This window comes from Mustela nivalis (assembly GCF_964662115.1).
Source record: "Mustela nivalis genome assembly, chromosome: 17".
Lineage (NCBI taxonomy): Eukaryota > Metazoa > Chordata > Mammalia > Carnivora > Mustelidae > Mustela > Mustela nivalis.
In genome coordinates, this window is record NC_139036.1 from 37,838,359 (window position 1) to 37,851,811 (window position 13,453).

The window sequence follows — 13,453 nt, forward strand, 5'->3', positions numbered from 1 at the left end:
GAATATGATCTTCAAATGAAGGAGAACTTTCATGATAATATGGGGTCTCAGATAAGGACATGGAATAAAACACTCATGGTAACAGTATTGAAGTTCTGTAGTGTTAAGGCTTTCTTGGTCATAAGGAAAATAAACCTATTTAAAGTAACATATAAAAGATTTTTCCAAAAGAAATAGTTGTAGAAGAATCCAAGGAGAAGCTGAACAACAAGACCTTAGAAAGGGCTGGAATCAAAACAGTTCCAAGAACGTCAGCAGTAAGACTTCATGGACTCTAGTGTTCTGCCGTAAATAGCCCTCAGTATCCATGAGGCTTAATTCAGATTCCCAAATGATATCTGACTTGGCCAGTCTAAAGCATGATTTTCCCTGGACCAGATGTCTGCCCTAGGTTCAACTCTGGTTGAGGATGGGGAAAGGAAGATTTGCTCCAAACAGCAATCTTGGCAGTGGCTGGAATCAGAGACAGATTCTCTTAGAGCAGTGGTTCTCAAACTTTCTCGTCTCGTGGCTCTATACTTTAAAAATTTTTGAGGACCATAAGAGCTTTTGTTTATGTGTTTTATATCTATTGATATTTACCAAACTAGAAACTAAAGTAAAAAACAGTTTAAGGGGTGCCTGGGTGGCTCAGTGGGTTAAGGCCTCTGCCTTTGGCTCAGGTCATGATCCCAGGGTCCTGGGCTCGAGCCCGGCATCAGGCTCTCTGCTCAGTGGGGAGCCTGCCTCCCCCTCTCTGCCTGCCTTTCTGCCTACTTGTGATTTCTGTCTGTCAAAAAAATAAAAAAATCTTAAAAAAAAACAAAGCAGTTTTAAAAAGTTAATTACCTTGGTGGCTAAGTTGGTTAAACATGCAACTCTTGGTTTCTGCTCAGGTCATGATCTCAGGTCAGCTCTGCACTCAGTGGGGAGTCTGCTTGAGATTCTCTCCCTCAGCTTCCGCTCCCTTGCGAGCATGCACTCTTTCACTCTCTCTGTCTCTCCAAAATAAATAAATAATTACCTAAAAAAACCTTTCTCGTGTTAACATAAATATCTTTATGAAAAATAAGTTTTCATAAACTTAGAGAAATATGGCTTTTTTTTTTTACACTTTTGCAAATCTCCTAAATATCTGGCTTAAGAGAAGATGGATTTTTATATCTGCTTGTGAATTCAGTCTGATGTGATTGATAGTTTTGATTGAAGTATTTGAAGAAAATATAACCACAAGGGATATGTAGTTGGAAAAGGGAGGAGAATTTTCAGACAGTTGTGCGTATTCTCTGTCTCTGATACTACACCAAAACTTGACAAAAGTTAAGTTGCAGTGTGGGAACTGAAATCATTGATGTTACTGTTACATTAAAATCCATTCATCTGTCTTGCCCTTTGAATGGGTTTTTTACCCATTTGTGATTTGATAATATGCATTTGGTGTTTGGGAAATATTGGTTCATTGAGTTAAGCAAATTTTGCAAATGGCACATTTCATAATGCAATATAAAAAAAACCACGTTAGGGGCTCCCAGGTGGCTCAGTCAGTTAAGACTGACTCTTGATCTCAGCTCAAGTGTTGCTCCCAGGGTCATGATTCAAGCCCTGAATTGGACTCCATGCTGGACATGGAGACTGCTTTAAAAACAAAACAAAACAAAAAAACCAAATGCAAGAAAACACGTTAGTTAATATCATCAGTCATAGGAAAGTCTGTAAGTATTGGGAATCTGTCATGCAGCTACAAGATTTTCAGAATTCTAATTTTTGATTAAAAGCTTCAATTTTATCATGAAAATTTATTGCTTCATCAAAAACATTCTTAAGTGAAACTGACTTAAAAAAAAAAATCGCCAGGATATGATAGTGAAGGACACTGGACTCTAGTACAGTTTGATGCCATTACCTTGATTTATGCTAAAGCACCAGTAGTTTTACCCATTGTTGATTTTGTACCACTAGTGCAAATGTCAATGTAGTGAAAAAGGCAGAAGATTTCTTAGTATTATGAAAATAGTTTCAACTTTATGGACTCCTTGAGACAGACCTCCAGGGATCTGTGGACTACATTTTGGGAACCACAGCCTTATGAGAGGGTGTGGGTAGGGAAACAAAGGCCTGTACTTGAAATACAAGTGTTTCGTGGTAGGATTTTATAGCATTGCTACTACTGTTTGTCGCCATCTTTTAACATGATGTGGAAATGAATGGAATACTTTAAAAGTTTCAGATTTCTTGTTGAACAGAAACGTTTTCCTAGTCATGATCATTTTCAAACAGCAGAGTTTAAGGTATCCAGATTTTTCAGTCAGATATTCTTTCAAATATGTAATAATCTTAAGATAACCCATTTTAATATATTTTATGGGATTTCTGTCCTGGTGGTAGCACGTGCAGCTTAACATATTTTTTCAAGCAGTTGAATACATTAAAAAATTTGAGATCCAAAAATTTGGGAAGATCTTGTCTCAGCAGAAAAGCCAGAGAAGGGGAGGTTAAGGCTGGGAATCTGCTGTTCCAGCCTTAATATCTTTTGGTTATTAATGGTCTTGCTAAAGAGAACCGCTGTACCCCCATCTCCTATCCCCATTTAAATATGCTTTATGATAGAGATAGGAGTAGTGGTATTAACTGACTTCATTTCAAGAAATACCTACTGAATAACTACAAACAAAAGGTTTTGTGAAAAGTGAGGAAGGGGTATGTGGTGAAATGAGTGGAGAACTAAACCACTATTACATATTTTGGTGTTTAAAAGAGGAAGGGGATCATTTAGTTGGGGAAGTTGGGGGGGTGGGAGTCAGGACTGTCTTCGTGAAGGTTACCTTTGAGCTGGAGTTTGAAGGGTAGGTATTTTGAAGGCTGGAATTTTGATTGGCAGAGATGGGAAGGGGATTTAGGCAGAAGGAATGTCATGAGCAAAAATGCGGAGGTGGGGAAATGCGGTGTTTGTTAGTATAGGGTGTGTACTGGAAATAATGAACAGTGCAGTGTAGCTGAAGCAAAAGATGCCTGAGAGAATAGGAGATAAGATAGGAGAGAAATCGGCCCTGATCATGGAAGGTCTTCTATCAACACCAGACTGTTAGGCTTTAACGTGGTAAGTGATGGAGAGACTTTGAAAGATTTTGATTGGAAAAGTAACACATCAATGTGTGCTTTCAGAAAATGTATTCAACCTCATTCATTAATTTATTTGTTAACTGTTTCTTGAAAATAGTTCCTCTGTGCCACTAAGCACGAAAAAGTGTCTATAATAGCAAACCAAATAGAAAATCCCTATTTTTTTTTTAATTTTTTATTTTTTATAAACATATATTTTTATCCCCAGGGGTACAGGTCTGTGAATCACCAGGTTTACACACTTCACAGCACTCACCAAAGCACATGCCCTCCCCAATGTCCATAACCTCACCCCCCTTCTCTCAACCCCCCTCCTCCCATCAACCCTCAGTTTGTTTTGTGAGATTAAGAGTCACTTATGGTTTGTCTCCCTCCCAATCCTATCTTGTTTCATTGATTCTTCTCCTACCCACTTAAGCCCCCATGTTGCATCACCACTTCCTCATATCAGGGAGATCATGTGATAGTTGTCTTTCTCTGCTTGACTTATTTCACTAAGCATGATACACTCTAGTTCCATCCATGTTGTCGCAAATGGCAAGATTTCATTTCTTTTGATGGCTGCATAGTATTCCATTGTGTATATATACCACATCTTCTTTATCCATTCATCTGTTGATGGACATTTAGGTTCTTTCCATAGTTTGGCTATTGTGGACATTGCTGCTATAAACATTTGGGTGCACGTGTCCCTTTGGATCACTACGTTTGTATCTTTAGGGTAAATACCCAGTAGTGCAATTGCTGGGTCATAGGGCAGTTCTATTTTCAACATTTTGAGGAACCTCCATGCTGTTTTCCAGAGTGGTTGCACCAGCTTGCCCCTATTTTTATGGAATTTCCAGTCTAAGAAAGGAGCGTCAACAAATAAACACAAATGTAATGACAAATTATTAATGAAGGAAAGGAATAAATTCCTATCGGGGAATAATGGGATACTTCAGTTTAGTTGGAGGAATCTGGGAAGGCCTTGCTGGGGAAGTTAAATACTAACTGAGTGCCTCCCTTGGGCCAGATGCTGTTTTAGGTACTGGGGATATATAAAGGAATAAAAGAGACAAAAATCCCAGCTCTCATGAAGTACATATTCAGGCAGTAAATAAGATAAATAAATTATATGATATGTTTGAAGTTGGTATGTCCCAAGGAGGAAAATAAAGCCCAAGAAACAGATAGGGTGTGTTGGGATGGATGTGGATTCCACAGTTTTAAGTGGAATAGCCGTGGAAAGTCTTCCTAAAGCACTACAAAGGTGGTATTTGAGTAAATATCTATAGAACCTAAGGAGTGAACCAGAGCAAAGGCAGATGCCATGAGTGATGTTCAAGGACAGGAGGGAGGCCAGCATGGCTGGAGTTGAGGGAGCAAGGGGGAAAGTAGCTGAAGTGGGTTCAGAGAGGCTAGTGGTCCAGAACCTGCAGAGCGGTGGTTCTCGCCCAGAGCTGCGTGTTCTCATTACCCGAGGAGCTTTTACAAATCCCAGTGCCTGGGCCGCACCTCATGCCACTGGAATTAAGAATCTTTGCAGGTGGGACTCAGTGGCAGAGGCAATGAAGAAAAGGAGATGGATTTGAGAAGTATGTTAAAGAAAGAATCCATTTAATTATAGATTGCATGTGGGGGTTGAGGAAGAAGAGTGTCAAGACTGACTCCCGGCTTTCTGGCTCAAGCAGTTGGATGTGGAGAGGTGCCGCTTACGGAGATGGGAGTGGGAGATAAGAATGGGAGGGGGAGGTGTGGGATTTGGAGGGAAGATCAGAAATCAGGAGTTCAATTTTAGACATGTTAAATTTGAGATGCGAACATGGCTAAGTATAAATACGTTAAGTAGGCAGATCTATGAGTGGGGCTTGAAGTGAAGTCAGACCTTGAGGTAATAAATTTGTATATCATGTGCTTATGATGATCTTCAAAGCATCTAAATGACATCACATAGGATAGATTTGATGGAAAGAGCTGGAGGTGTGGAAACTGGTCCCCCTGTTCCAGCAAGCTGCACAGGGATTGGTGCTAGTGTGAACTGGGATCGTGGCGGTGGGACTAGAGAAGAGAAAAGAGAGTAAGTTGGAGACTTGAGGCCCTGGGGAGCCTGTAAGGAGTGGGGGCGGACAGTAGGCCAGGAACGCAAGACAGCTTTGAGATAGCAAGCCTGGGTGAATGATCGGTCTGTTAGCAGATATGAAATAGTCAGGAGGAGCTGCTTTGGAAAAAAAGATAGTGTTTGGCTTTGCATGTATTGACATTTAGGAGAGGCTGCCTGGCAGGCAGGCAGTTGAATCTATTGCACTGGGTTTTCGAAGAGCAGATGAGGTTTGAAAGATAGATCTAGGTCTCATTTATATAAAATTGATTCACCGTGGGAGCGGCAAACTTTATGAAAATAAACATCCAAAGTCTCTATCATAACCTGTTAGGTCCTTTGTGATGTGGTTCTTGCCGGTTTCGTGTACGGTATTTTCCTTTGTTTACCATGATCAAGCTGCCCTGGCTTTCTTTTTATTTTTCCAATATATCCAGCTAAGTCCTCCTTCATCTTAACTCTTTTGCACTTTTTCATCTTAACTCTTCTTTTCCCCTTGGAAGAGGGAATAGGAGTTCAGAGAAACAACTTCAGAAGTTGGTATCTGGGGAGTAAAGAATAGTCCAAGAGATCCTTGCTTCGGTAGAGAGTGTGGATGAGAATCTGAAGTAGAATAGTGACGGGAGCCACAGACTGTTGCAATTCTGTCCACACAAAGACACCGAGGACCGTGTTGGTCTTAGTGCTCCCCAGGACTCAAATCTGTTGACCAGAAAGGCTCAGTCAGGGATACTCCCCCTCCAAGTTGGTGCTCTGATGATGGAGTGGTTGTGGAGGTGATGGTCGACCTTTGGAATATAATTCAACTTGGTGATAACCTGACTCATAGCCCTCCTGTCACCACTTAGGGAAATGTCCTCTGCGTAGGTGAGAAGCTTCCTTTTTGAAAGCTGCTGGTAAATTATTACAGAAACTTTTGGCTTGAAGAAACAACATGGAAACAGCAGGGAAATGAACTGCATGTTGACCCTGGTGGCTTGTTAGGGACTACTTCTCTTCACAAGCTGGTGCATCACTCAAGTGGTGGTGACAGCAGTAAATGTGAGTAACGTACTATGTAGTCCTTAAAACGATATGTGTGTGATTGCAAAATCTATGCTATATTTTTATTCAGAATGAAAAGATTTCCTTTTTCTGATTTTAAAATAATAGAAAAAAAAAGAAAAACTTAAAACATCACATGCCACTAAAAATAATCTTTTAAAATAACTACATAGAATTCCTCTACAGAGTTTTGTTATACGAATGCATCATTATTTGTCAATTCCCTACAAATGAACTTCCTTTTTCTCCAGTTTTTGCTTGTAAATTATGCTCTGATGAGCATCCTAATACATAAATATTTATACACTGATCAGATTGATTCATTAGGGTGGATTCTCAAAATGGAAATGGGATTTTTGTGTTAAAGGGTCTGCATTGTTCCATTTTTTCCTAATTATTCTTCAGATATTCTTATAGTTGCAAAGATATTTAAGCAGCATTAAAGAACATTTTAATGAAGGAAAGAATCTATTATTCTGTCAGCCATTTCCCCCTTTCCATCTGATATGTTGTTTTGTTTCTTAAGTACCTATCCTTAGGTCTCACTAGACCTACTTAAAGAGAATTCGGGGGTAGGGAGAGACATACACAGAATTACAGTGCTGGGCATCCTACATTAATTATCAGGTAAGGGATTCTAAGTAACCTTTGTTAACTGCCAAGAAAGTAACAATGAGTATGATAGGAATTCGGAGGGAGCTGGGGTGATCAGGAAAGGCTTCAAGGCAAGATAGAACTTGACCTGGATCTAGAAGGGCAATATTCAAGTAAGAGGTAGGAGAATATTCCTGGCTTTCAGAATCGTATGACCAGATTTGAAGAAGGCACATGACTGTGTGTATGAGCTGACACACAGGCTTACAGCCTAACCGACAGACTAATTGGCGAGAAGCCTTCGTGTGGTGGTATAGTGGAGAAGCTTGTATGGGAGTTCAGTTATATTCCAGAGGACTGATTTTATTCTTAGCACATCTGAAGTTGTTCAGTATAGAACTGGGAGATAGAGCAGATACATAGATGTGGCCCAATTTAAACTCATTAAAGTCTCTTTCTTACAAGAAGTGTAGGAGAATGTTATTTATTTATGTAAGTGCATTATTTAAATAATGAAATTTCTATAGATCTTTAAAGTTCTCATCCCAAGGAAAAAAATCTTTGTAACATGTGTCATTATTCACTTTAACTAACATTGTGGTGATCATTTTGTTGTATTACACATATATTAAATCATTATGCACCTAAAGCTAATACAATGTTATATGTCAATTATATAATAAATAAATAAAGAGGTGAACTTCCTAGTACTTAAATATTTATTATGTGGTTTCACAGATATGTTGTAACTTCTGTGGATCTCGGTTTCTTCTATAGACTCAAAGAGGTTAGATAGGGTGGTCGCTGAAATACTTTCTGGTGCGGAGGTTGATATGGAACCTTTCAAGAAAACCTGGGTTTTACGACAGATTGGCCTGCAGTTAGGCTGGTACCTGCTTCTAGCTCCTCAGGCACAGTAATGCACCCCCACATCTGTGAGAGCAAAAATCTTCAGTTGGATGATTGTCTCCTGGCTCCCCAGTTCTAGAATGATTCACCTGTGGGAACTCAGTTGTTCTCACCTTTTATTTCTGAATGACATTTAGAGATTTTCATTTGAAAGAATTTTATGGCTAAGATTGAGCCTTAAGAGGATGCTGTGAGGTTGAGAGGAGTTATTATATAATAATAATCAGTTTTAAATGATCTTCCTGTTATTATCCATAGGAATTTATTTCATGCTGGCCTCCTTTTATTTTGAATTCATTCCCATGATGACTTTAATGTATGGCCATGCTGTGTAAATATATTTTATTATTAGGTTAGCCCAGGTACAATTTTGGATATCAATCTATAGGAAGATTACATAATACATTCCAAAGTAAAATATTAAAGATTTGTTTTTTACTCTCTGTTTTGAATTACTTGTGCCACTTTTTACCCCCTTTTGTATGGATAATTGAGAACTGACTAGTACTTTTTTAACTCAGACTCTATTTAAAGTGCACAATTATCACAGGGTGTTGTGTGGAAGTGTTGAATCACTATGTTGTACACTTGAAACTAATATAACAGTGTGGGCTAAATTCAGTGGGATTAAAATAAAAACTTCATAAAGTGCACAGTCAGGTTCATAGCTAATCAGTGGCATACTTTAAAGTGTCTCTCACCTAGCATCATATTCTTTTCACTGAACTGTACTGCCTTTGACCAGAATGTTGTGTTTTAGAAAGAACCAATGTAAGATGTCATAAGGTGACCAACTAGCTCTTCTTCTTTTGTTTTTTTTTTAAAGATTTTATTTATTTATTTGAGAGAGAGAGAGAGAGAGGTCACAGGTAGGCAGAGAGGCAGGCAGAGAGAGAGGGGGAAACAGACTCCCCACTGAGCAGAGAGCCTGATGCGGGCCTCAATCCCAGACCCTGAGATCATGACCTGAGCCGAAGGCAGAGGCTTAACCCACTGAGCCACCCAGGCGCCCAGACCAACTAGCTCTTCTGACAAGCCCTCTCAGGATGCTTTGGTTGGGGTGGGGCCTTCAGGATTCAGGGTACATTCTAAAGTTTTGCAAGTGAACTGTTTCTTCAGTTTCATGAGAGTTGATTGGCCTCAGGGAAAAGTGCTACACAAACTCACAAGGGGGGGACAGATAAACCAGCACACCATTTTATCTATCTATATCTGTTTATTTATTCATTCATTCATTTATTTATTTACGGGGGTGGTGAAGTGCAGAGGGAGAAAGAGAATCTTAAGCAGACTCTATTCCCTGCGCAGAGCCCAGCATGGGGCTGGATCTCAGGACCCTGAGATCATGACCTGAGCTGAAATCAAGAGTCCCTTAACGTTGAACTGAGTTCCTCAGAAACTCAGTTCCACAAGAATGCCATTTTACTAATTTTCACTGAAGGGTGGTCTAACGTACATAGAAAATGTATGTCTGCTCAGTCCATTCCCCTTCTAGTGTCAGGATATTATTAGCAAAAGCTAACAATTGCTAATGTTTACCGAGGACTTACTGTGTTCCAGGCCCTGCTCTAAGCATTTTACATGTATATAAGTCATTTGATCTTCATAGTAACCTTATGAAGGAAGTATTCTTACCTGTATTTTACAGGTGAGGAGTCTGAGGCACAGAGGTTTTTTTTTTTTTAATAACTTGCCTGAGATCATGCAGCTTGTAAATACTGTGTTGTATTAAGCAGAAGATCACTTGTTAAGTGTAGAATCTTAGCAAAGTAAAAATCCTTGAGGCCATTTTATCTGAATCATGATACAGTCACTCATTCCTTTTTCACTTATTAAGCACCTACTATTTGCTGGGCACTGCCTAGACACCAGGCTTGCCAAGGTGAATATCACAGTTGAGTGCTGCCCTCTTGGGACTCAGAGTCTAGTGAGAAAGGCAGGTAATTACAGAAGCAAGAGATTTACACATTGAAAATGGGGAGGAGGAAGCATTTAAATTCAACTTGGAGAGATTAGTCGTTTACAAAGGGGAAAGAAAGGCATTCTGGATGGAGGAAATACTTTGCGCAAAGATGTGCCAAGCACTAGCTTACTCTGCAGGAATGAAACAAGAAAGTGTTATACTAATTAGGGTAATACTGCAGTCTAATAATGTCCTGAACGAATTAAGCTGTTGGTTGTGGGGATCAAGAGAAACAGATGGGTTTGAAATATATTTCTGAGGTAAAATTGACAAGACTAATTTTGGGGTCGGAAAGTGGAGGTGCAGTGAGAGTGAGTGGGGAGTTACAGCTATCTCCAGCATATCTGGTTTGAGCACTTGGGTGATTGGTAGGATCATACAAGACAATCAGGTTTTGGGGGAGGAGGATAGGATTCCGTTTTGGATCTGCTGAGTTTAAGATGCCTGTGAGATAGGCGCTTGATGCGTAGTAGCAGGAAGTTGGTTTGCAGTAGAGATAGGCACGTACATGGTGACTGAAGCTGTGGGAATGAACGAAACGGGGACAATTATAGTGATTTGGGATTGGCTAGAAGGCAAGAGCAAAAGTGGACAGGGCCAGTATTCCTCTATTTTCAGTAAATCCTTGTTTAAATTTTTAGGTCCTGTTTTGTCTGCTTTTGACTTAATAGAAATCTTGTCTTTTGAAGTAAGTGCTTTAAGTAATTCTTTTATTTATGGTTGTCTTAAAATTTATGTAAAAACTTTTGTATTTTGATTGCAGTGGTCTTACACATGAATTTTGTTAAAATTCACAAGAGTGTACACAAAAAGGTTAATTTTATTGCATATAAACACTGTAAAAAAAAAGTACATCCAGAGTTTGGACCCCCCCCCCCCCACTTTTTAAGATTTTGTTTATTTATTTGTCAGAGAGAGAGAGTGCACTCAAAAACAGGCAGAGCAGCAGGCAGAGGGAGAATCAGCCTCCTCGCTGAGCAAGGAGCCTGATACAGAACTTGATCCTGGGACCTTGGGATCATGACCTGAGCTGAAGGCAGATGCTTAACCAATTGAGCCATCCAGGTGTCCCCGTTTGGATCCTTTTAATAGGATCTGGTTAAAGCTTCTTATAATGCCAAAACCTCATTTTAACAAATTTTTCTAAACTTAGTCTCCAGTTCCTTAACCAAGCTCACAAGTACTAAAATGGGTGGATTTAAATTTATCTCTTCTTCTCTTATCACTACTTGAAGGCAGAGAGGCAAGAAAAGATCTGAAGAGTCTACAGACTGCATGGTGAGCACTGTGCCGACATCAGTCTCCCCCTACCCTCCCTCCCTACAAATTGTGAATGATTTCACTGTAAATATCTATAGTCCTTTTTTTTTTTTTTAAAGATTTTATTTATTTGTCAGAGAGAGAGCGAGAGCGAGCACAGACAGAGTGGAAGGCAGAGTCAGAGGGAGAGGGAGAAGCAGGCTCCCTGCCAAGCAAGGAGCCCGATGTGGGACTTGATCCCAGGACGCTGGGATCATGACCTGAGCCAAAGGCAGCTGCTTAACCAACTGAGCCACCCAGGCGTCCCTATAGTCCTTTTTAAAACAATTTTTTCGTTTTGAATAATTTTTCATCTCCAAGTATTATAGAGATTAAAGTAGAGATCATAATTTCATTCTAGAATAAATAATTAGGATAACAGGGGGCGCCTGGGTGGCTCAGTAGGTTAAGCCTCTGCCTTCGGCTCTGGTTATGATCTCAGAGTCCCACATCAGGCTCCCTGCTCGGCAGGGAGCTTGCTTCCCTCTCTCCCTCTGCCTGCCTTTCTGCCTACTTATGATATCTCTCTCTCTGTCAAATAAATAAATAAAATCTTAAAAAAAAAAAAAAGAAAGAATTAGGATAACTATCATGTTTATTGCCAACTAGGAAGATGTTTTGAATTAGCTAAATTAACATCACTTGTGAAAAGTCAGTTTATAGACATGAGATACTTACAGAAGTGATTGAGTTAATTGTAAATTATGTGGAAGTCTCAAGGACATTGGACGTCAGATTTTCACAATTTATTACACAACAGTAGAAAACTACGATACCTCCCTTCCCCCACAGGACAGTGCCTTGGCTGCTGTGCCTTGTATAGAAGATGTATTCATTCAAAACTGATACAATGGAAAAAAATTCAAACTACCTACTTTTGGGAGTTATTTGTATTTCGTGATCTGATTGGATAAACTTTTGTGGCAAGGATGGGCAGTAACCAATAAATATGTACTTGGTTTCCCAGACTGTCTGTAGCCAATCATAAGCCATTGCTTTCTTTTAGGTCATAGTAGTCTGCCATTCAACATAGCAACTCAACCCAAATACTGCTTTAGTTTGTTCTTGACAGTATGTGCAAGCTCAGTATTAAATTGAATGTCTTTGGATTTGGTTTTTGGATTAGTTTCAAGTAGTCATTTGTTTTTCTGTCCTTGATTCATTGCCACTTAATACCAATCTGAAATCCAAGAAACAGATTCTTATGTGTCTTGGAAACAGTAGATTGCAGTGAAGGACATAATTATTTTGTCCCATTCTGAGATCTGCTTCTTTAATTATGTGAATAGAATATTTGTTTTTATTTGTTTTATAATTTTTATTTGAAAACTCTTAATCTAGAATTTTTACCTATTAAGCTGTGGACTTCAGTCTGGTAGCTGGGACATCGAACTCCATTAGGTAGAATTTGCCAGCTTTGAGAAGATTTTAATTTTTCTACAGCTGCCGTCTGAAAGGGCCTACCCAAATCATAAGCCTTACAGGTAAGGGCTTCTTCATTAGTGGCAGAATTTGTGGACCTCTTAAGTGATTTTTTGATAATATCATAGGACCCTTGCCAGGCACTTTTTCCGTTTGACTTTGCCTCCCATTTAGTTCAACTTCCCCTTCCTTTCCCAGTTGATGCCTCATTGGATACCCAGAACTATCTGCTCCGAGTCCAGTGTCTGGAGTTGGGCTCCATTGATCATTTATGGTGTAGTCAGAGCAAGGGCTGAGAAAACCACCCTCTTCCCCCCCACCCCCCACTCTCATTTTGAAAGAAATGCTTCTGTCTCTCAATGTAGGATGTGATGGGCTTGGTTAGTTTTGTGTGTGTATGTAAGGTTGGCCTTGATTCCGAGGGCTTCCGATTGATGCTTAAGATTGTGAGGCTTTGTGTGTGTCTTTTTTAGTGATCCCCTGACAATATAAGAACCTGGGGGGCAGTGTTTTGGAGAGATTTAGTGTTGGGTGTGGTTGGTTTACTTGGGTGAGGAAAGGAAAAATGTGTTGGGAATAATCTCATAGTAGGTGGTCCTAAATTGTATTTTCCCAGTGTTCTTACAAAATTAGAGGGAGCTCCTGCTGAAAGCAAAACATACAGCATTACATATACTGCATTTCCCTGATACTAAAGTAAAAAAAAGGTTGTTATTTTTGTTTTGTTTTGTTTTACATATCAGTGTAACCTTAACATATTTTTGTTTTTCCTCCAAAATGTGATAGCATACTGCCAGTGAAGATGTAATGCTGATATTAAATTATAGGAAAGTAAAATAAGATCTTTTGAATATATTTATTTTGTTCTTAGAAACTCATGTGCTACCCCCATACACACACGTATACACACACAAACACTCTTGAGAGTCACCTGATGTTTACATGGTCCTTTGTGAATACGTCCTGTTAAACTAAGATAATTGTCCAAGTGAATAACACTTTAAAAATACATCAAGAGTTGCTTCCTATGTGCTTCATTAACA

General features: G+C 39.4%; 1 protein-coding gene across 2 annotated transcripts in view; it reads left to right on the forward strand.

Moving 5' to 3' along the window:
- SPOP (speckle type BTB/POZ protein) overlaps window positions 1–13,453 on the forward strand; it is a 58,426-nt gene that overhangs the window by 598 nt on the left and 44,375 nt on the right. The gene's annotated exons all lie outside the window — the stretch shown is intronic.